We start from the raw sequence: 7,500 nt of genomic DNA on the forward strand, positions 1-7,500 counted from the left end.
GGGTTCGGTCGTCTTCTCCAGGCATCGAACGCCGAGGCGTAGATGCACGAGTGTCGTGACGGACACGTCGCGCACTGCCCGGCGGCGTCGTCGGCCAGATCCGAGGACCTCACCGGACCGTTCGATCGGTAGTAGCGACGGGCGGTGTGTACAAAGGGCAGGGACGTGATCGACGCGGGCTGTTGACCCGCGCCTACCGGGAATTCCTCGTTCACGGGGTTGGTTACAGGCCCCGATCCCTATCACGGGAGGTGGTTCAGAGGTTTCCCAACCCTCTCGGGCCGGGGCGAAGTCCCCGCTGATACCTCCAGTGTAGCGCGCGTGCGGCCCCGGACATCTAAGGGCATCACAGACCTGTTATCGCTCCGCCTCGTGTGGCTTTCTGCCACCCGTCCCTCTAAGAAGTGCGTGAGAAAACCGACCCGGACCCGAGCGCCACGGAGGACGCCGAGCCCGCCGTAAAAATCACTGACATCGGCGCACTAGTTAGCAGGCCGGAGTCTCGTTCGTTATCGGAATCAACCAGACGGATCGCTCCACCAACTAAGAACGGCCATGCACCACCACCCACCGAATCGAGAAAGAGCTATCGATCTGTCAATCCTACCGGTGTCCGGACCGGGTGAGTTTTCCCGTGTTGAGTCAAATTAAGCCGCAGGCTCCACTCCTGGTGGTGCCCTTCCGTCAATTCCTTTAAGTTTCAGCTTTGCAACCATACTCCCCCCGGAACCGAACTCTGGTTTCCCGCAGGCTACCCGCCGGGTCATGGAAGCGAACGCCGGCGGATCGCCGGTCGGCATCGTTTACGGTCGGAACTACGACGGTATCTGATCGTCTTCGAACCTCCGACTTTCGCTCTTGATCGAGGAAAACGTGCTTGCCACACGCCATCGCTGCAGTTCGTCTTGCGACGATCCAAGAATTTCACCTCTAACGTCGCAATACGAGTGGCCCCGACCGCTCCCTTCGATCATTGCCTCGCCGTAGACGGAGACCGACAGACGTAGACGAGGCCCTCTTCCATCATTCCATGCTTATCGTATGCAAGCTTGAACAGCCCGCTCTGAGCACTCTAATTTTTTCAAAGTGAACGTACCGGCCGCCGCGGACACTCGGTTAAGAGCACCCTTGGAGGAGAAACCGCCGACCGCAACACGCGCGCAGACAAGACACGAAGCAGGGACTCGGAGCGGACCGGGGGGTTCAAAAAAAAAGAGGAACGCGCGGAAAGGGAGAGGGAGAGAAGCGCGGGGGTCAGAGTGCGGGGATGCGAATGAACGCACCCAAACACACACACGTAGCACCCCCCCGTTAGACTACTCCCGGAACCGAAACCGACGACCACTTGTTTTTTTTTCCCGGATCCCGATCACGACCTCCTCGTCCACCTCGCCGGCAGGACCGCGTGGCGGGTATGCTAGCGGTTGACACCGGCGGAAAGGGCCGGGAATGCGAACGGACGACCAAAGTCAACGACGGACGATGGCGCCGCCGCCCCGGGGCCGCTTGCGCGACCACGAACCCGAGTTCGGACTACGAGCTTTTTAACCGCAACAACTTTAATATACGCTACCGGAGCTGGAATTACCGCGGCTGCTGGCACCAGACTTGCCCTCCGGTTGGTCCTCGTTAACGGATTTGAAGTGTACTCATTCCGATCGCGGGGCCTCGACAGAGTCCCGCGTCGTTATTTTTCGTCACTACCTCCCCGTGCCGGGAGTGGGTAATTTGCGCGCCTGCTGCCTTCCTTGGATGTGGTAGCCGTTTCGCATGCTCCCTCTCCGGAATCGAACCCCGATTCCCCGTTACCCGTAGTAACCACGGTAGGCACTTAACCGACCGTCGACAGTTGATAGGGCGGACCCTCGAGAGACCCGTCGCCGGGCGTGAAAGCTCGTGCGATCGACCAGTGAGTTATCCAGAGTCACCAAAGCGGAGCGCGCCGCCCTATGAGCCCCGCCACCGAACGGACCCGCGAGCGGGAACGCCGACGACGGGAGGACGGAATGACGCGCATCGGTCTCAGTCTAATATGTAGCGCCGCGACCCGGAACGGCCGACGCGGGTGCCAGCGCGCGAGGCGTGGCGACGACGGCGCGCCGACCGATCGCGGCCTGTGTCACATGTATTAGCTCTAGAATTGCCACAGTTATCCATCGCCTCCGAGGAGGAATACGGTCCCGAGGATTAGGTCCGGTTCCTGAGCCATTCGCGGTTTCGCCCGTTCTAATGCGTGGCGTGAACTTACACTTGCATGGCTTAAGCTTTGAGACAAGCATATGACTACTGGCAGGATCAACCAGGTATCCGTTGGAATTTGGGACTTTGTTTCGACAGAACGACAGACCGACCGACCGACCGACCGACATAAGACAGACAACTACAACGACGGGCACGGGTTTATTTATTTTTCGAGGGGGTTCGCCGTCAGAAGAAGCGCGCTGCCCGCGCTGATGGCCTCTTTTTTGTTTCTCCCCTGACTTGGACCGAGACCGAGACTCAAAGAACGAAAGCGACCAACGTCGACAACAACAACGACAACGGCACCCTTGACAGCGATACATACGACAAACGACAAGCAGCACGACGGCAGTGCACACGGACATCGAGGGTCAAGGTGCAGACTGAACTCGCCGAGGTCGTCGGTCATCGTGGTCGCCATCGATTCCGTCTCGTCGTCGTCGTCGTCAACGTCCACGTCACAGCCGGCCGAGAAGAGAGGAACAGACGACAGCGTCGACAACAACAACCATCGACAACGGCACCCTTGACAGCGATACATACGACAAACGACAAACAGCACGACGGCAGTGCACACGGACATCGGAGGTCAAGGTGCAGACTGGGAATCGTCGAGGTCGTCGTCATCGTGGTCGCCATCGATGCCGTCTCGTCGTCGTCGTCGTCGTCTTCGTCGTCGTCGTCGTCATCAACGTACCAACCGACCGAGACGAGAGAGCAAGCAACAACGTCGACAACAACAACGACAACGGCACCCTTGACAGCGATACATACGACAAACGACAAACAGCACGACGGCAGTGCACACGGACATCGGAGGTCAAGGTGCAGACTGAACTCGTCGAGGTCGTCGTCATCGTGGTCGCCATCGATGCCGTCTCGTCGTCGTCGTCGTCTCCGTCGTCGTCGTCGTCGTCGCCAACGTCAACGTCAACATCACAGCCGTCATCGGGGAGGAGCTGGACCAGGGCAGCGGCGGCGTAAATTTTCCCGTCACCTTCGTCGTCGCCTTCGTCGACCGACCGACCGACCGGCGTCGTGTTCGTGCTCGGAAAACCGAGGAGAAGACAACGTGCACATGGCGCGTTCTCGCAAGCGGCTCCTCGGTCCGATTTTTTTGGGCGGCTTTTTCGAGCTTTTTTTTTTTTTTCTCACCCTTTCGTCCGTGCGACGGCGAACGTTAGGGGAAAAAAAAAAAAAAAAAAAAACGACAACAACGCGGCGGACCGGGCGAACAACATCGTCGACACACACGACATTGACGACCGGTCCCCCTTTTCACAATCGCATCGAGATAAAAACGAACGAGTCCGATTCGAGCACCGAGTCGCGAGCGGGAGGACTGTCGGTGCAAGTATCGATCACTGACGTGAGCGCTTCGCCGGACAGAGGATGGCTCATCCGGCAGCCGTGCAAATCGACGGTATGGGAAGAACGAACAAGAAGAGCAACGACTTGATCGGCGGCTTGGGAACTGCGGACGGTGAAAACGGGTTAATCGACTGCGACCACGACTGCTCGATCGATCTTCTTTGGCGCTAACAAAGGTGGAGGTGGCGCAAGAAGGGACTAGCGCTATCACCGTCCACGTATCAGAAGATGCGGCGGCAGACGTCGACGCTTATGCGTTGTCGGACGAGAAGTCGCTGCAGCACGTGTACCGCGAGCGGGACGTCCAAGGTTTTGCCAGACGGAAAGAAATCGGGTGTCAGCGAACGTTCACACGGCTGTGAGATCGGACGCTGACAGGAGTAGGAGGCGGCAGGCAGGCGGCGGTTACGGCGGCGGCGCCTGCTGCTGCTCATCCTCCTGTTTGCTGCGGCGACTTCCAGGACGGGAGAGCATCGAACAACGTACGTATGGTTACAAGGGGATCAGGATCTACATAGTGCATCCCCCGCGGCTATTTTTGTTTGTTTGTTCGCTCGTTCGTTAATTCGTTCGTTCGTTCGTTCGTTCGTTACAATGTACGTTTTTCCGTTCGACGGCGGCAGAGAGCGGCGGCGTTTCTCCCTAATCCGGAGGATTTATCGGTCGCACAGCGATGGGTCGTTCGGCCGATCATCGAAAGATTCGCAGGTAGTGGTTGAATGGCAGAACGGCAGCAACAACAGCGGCGGCTGAGAGCGGCGAACGCTGAGGCGGAAGCAGAAGCTGCAGCAAACGTATCGGCTAAACATGGTGGACATAGATATGGCTGACGACGCGGGTACCACGACGACTATGGAACCAGGAAAAGGAGCCGTTAGTTGTTCCAACATATCGTTCGACACGTCGAGCAGCCCTAGGTCCACGGAGAAGCACACACACGTACCACGTATTATAACCTAACGACGATGAGCGGGCGCACGGTTGGCAGGAACGAAGGCGGCGGATCAAAACAAGTTGGAGCGCGGCGACAGCGATAACGGTGACAGCCCTAGGCGGCGGAGATGCCACTTTCTGACGCCTTTGCGACAAGCCCGTAGAGACGTTCCGGACCACCACGAGGCAAAGAGTCGCTGCTCCGACGAACCGACACACCAAAGTGTGCTTCCTACCGAACATGTTTTATAAAACTTTCAAACTGGAAAACCCCAGAAATGGTGTTGGTATTCGTCCAGACCCACCTCCGACACCTGAAAATGGTGGTCAAAAAAAACGTCGATTATACGAAGCGACATTTCTGGTCGGCGATTTTCCAGTTTTACGCCTACTGCCACATGGGGATGTCGGTAGGCGTCGCAAAGTGCCTTCTCGACGCCTAGGCACACCAGGACTTTGTCATTTTTTTCCCCCTCGACATTCCTGGTCCGGTCTATTCCGATTTTACACCTACCGCCATGTGGGGGTGGCAGTAGGCGTCGAAAAGTGCCTTCTCGACCGCTAGCGACACCACTACTTTATCGAGCTCTGGAGGCCCGCACACCGACCCGGGGGCCGCGGAGTCGACCCCGGGGGCCTCCTGGCGTCGCCGCCGCTCACTTGGACGCCTTCCGCAACCTGTGGTCCCGCTCGGGGCCGCCGGGAGCCTCGCCGACCTGACCGGTGTCGGTAGGCGTCTGGAAGCGCCCGGCCGACCTGGACGAGGTCCCCCTGGCCCCCGGGGGACACCCCTTAGTTGGATGGGGGTGCTGTCCCGGGCACACATGCAACCCGCGGCCGCCTACCGACAGCCCCCTTCGCTCGATCGCTACTCCTTTCCAACATATGTCGGAGAAGCCGGGCGGTTGTGAAACCCCAGAAATGGTGTTGGTATTCGTCCAGACCCACCTCCGACACCTGAAAATGGTGGTCAAAAAAAACGTCGATTATACGAAGCGACATTTCTGGTCGGCGATTTTCCAGTTTTGCGCCTACCGCCATGTGGGGGTGGCAGTAGGCGTCGAAAAGTGCCTTCTCGACCGCTAGCGACACCACTACTTTATCGAGCTCTGGAGGCCCGCACACCGACCCGGGGGCCGCGGAGTCGACCCCGGGGGCCTCCTGGCGTCGCCGCCGCTCACTTGGACGCCTTCCGCAACCTGTGGTCCCGCTCGGGGCCGCCGGGAGCCTCGCCGACCTGACCGGTGTCGGTAGGCGTCTGGAAGCGCCCGGCCGACCTGGACGAGGTCCCCCTGGCCCCCGGGGGACACCCCTTAGTTGGATGGGGGTGCTGTCCGGGCACACATGCAACCCGCGGCCGCCTACCGACAGCCCCCTTCGCTCGATCGCTACTCCTTTCCAACATATGTCGGAGAAGCCGGGCGGTTGTGAAACCCCAGAAATGGTGTTGGTATTCGTCCAGACCCACCTCCGACACCTGAAAATGGTGGTCAAAAAAAACGTCGATTATACGAAGCGACATTTCTGGTCGGCGATTTTCCAGTTTTGCGCCTACCGCCATGTGGGGGTGGCAGTAGGCGTCGAAAAGTGCCTTCTCGACCGCTAGCGACACCACTACTTTATCGAGCTCTGGAGGCCCGCACACCGACCCGGGGGCCGCGGAGTCGACCCCGGGGCCTCCTGGCGTCGCCGCCGCTCACTTGGACGCCTTCCGCAACCTGTGGTCCCGCTCGGGGCCGCCGGGAGCCTCGCCGACCTGACCGGTGTCGGTAGGCGTCAGTCAAACTTGCTTAAGAGGCAAAGCCTCCTCACACCTTAAGAGAGTCACAGTTAGTCCCGCCGTTTACCCGTGGTCGTCGTCGGGGGTGCCGGTCGGTGTGTTTCGGCGTGTTTCTTTCTTACTTTAGCTCGCTCCTATAAGCTAACTCAGCAGCCCTGCTAAAATCAATTTATCATTATTTTCAATCTATCGAAAATCTTAATTTATTATTATTTTCCAACTATCGAAAATCTTAATAGAGTTGGGGTTTTTTGTTTGTTTTTTTTTTAAATTCCATTGTAACAACAGACAGCCAGCCAGCAGCATGTGGTGTCGGTAGGCGTCTGGAAGCGCTTGAGGAGGCAGAGGAGTTGGCAAGCTCGCTAAACTGCCCGCTGGTGTGGTGGTGTCGGTAGAGGCGTCTTGAATATACCCGGTCGCTCGATCGACGACGACGACGGCTAGGTGGCCGAGGAGGAGGACTACCTACCTACCTAGCCGAATAGCCGTGGTAGTCGTCAGTCAAACTTGCTTAAGAGGCGGCAAAGTCCCGCCGTTTACCCGTGGTCGTCGTCGGGGGTGCCGGTCGGTGTGTTTCGGCGTGTTTCTTTCTTACTTTAGCTCGCTCCTATAAGCTAACTCAGCAGCCCTGCTAAAATCAATTTATCATTATTTTCAATCTATCGAAAATCTTAATTTATTATTATTTTCCAACTATCGAAAATCTTAATAGAGTTGGGGTTTTTTGTTTGTTTTTTTTTTTAAATTCCATTGTAACAACAGACAGCCAGCCAGCAGCATGTGGTGTCGGTAGGCGTCTGGAAGCGCTTGAGGAGGCAGAGGAGTTGGCAAGCTCGCTAAACTGCCCGCTGGTGTGGTGGTGTCGGTAGAGGCGTCTTGAATATACCCGGTCGCTCGATCGACGACGACGGCTAGGTGGCCGAGGAGGAGGACTACCTACCTACCTACCTAGCCGAATAGCCGTGGTAGTCGTCAGTCAAACTTGCTTAAGAGGCGGCAAAGTCCCGCCGTTTACCCGTGGTCGTCGTCGGGGGTGCCGGTCGGTGTGTTTCGGCGTGTTTCTTTCTTACTTTAGCTCGCTCCTATAAGCTAACTCAGCAGCCCTGCTAAAATCAATTTATCATTATTTTCAATCTATCGAAAATCTTAATAAATGAGATTTGGGTTTTCATGTG

General features: G+C 57.5%; 1 pseudogene; it reads right to left on the reverse strand.

The window, feature by feature from the left end:
* LOC145275196 (small subunit ribosomal RNA) lies at positions 1 to 2,306 on the reverse strand (annotated as a pseudogene; the record flags this gene model as incomplete).
* Positions 2,307 to 7,500: the final 5,194 nt, after the last annotated feature.

The sequence above is a fragment of the Euprymna scolopes genome, unplaced genomic scaffold, assembly GCF_053919585.1.
Source record: "Euprymna scolopes isolate OS-2025 unplaced genomic scaffold, ASM5391958v1 sca631, whole genome shotgun sequence".
Classification (NCBI taxonomy): Eukaryota; Metazoa; Mollusca; class Cephalopoda; order Sepiida; family Sepiolidae; genus Euprymna; species Euprymna scolopes.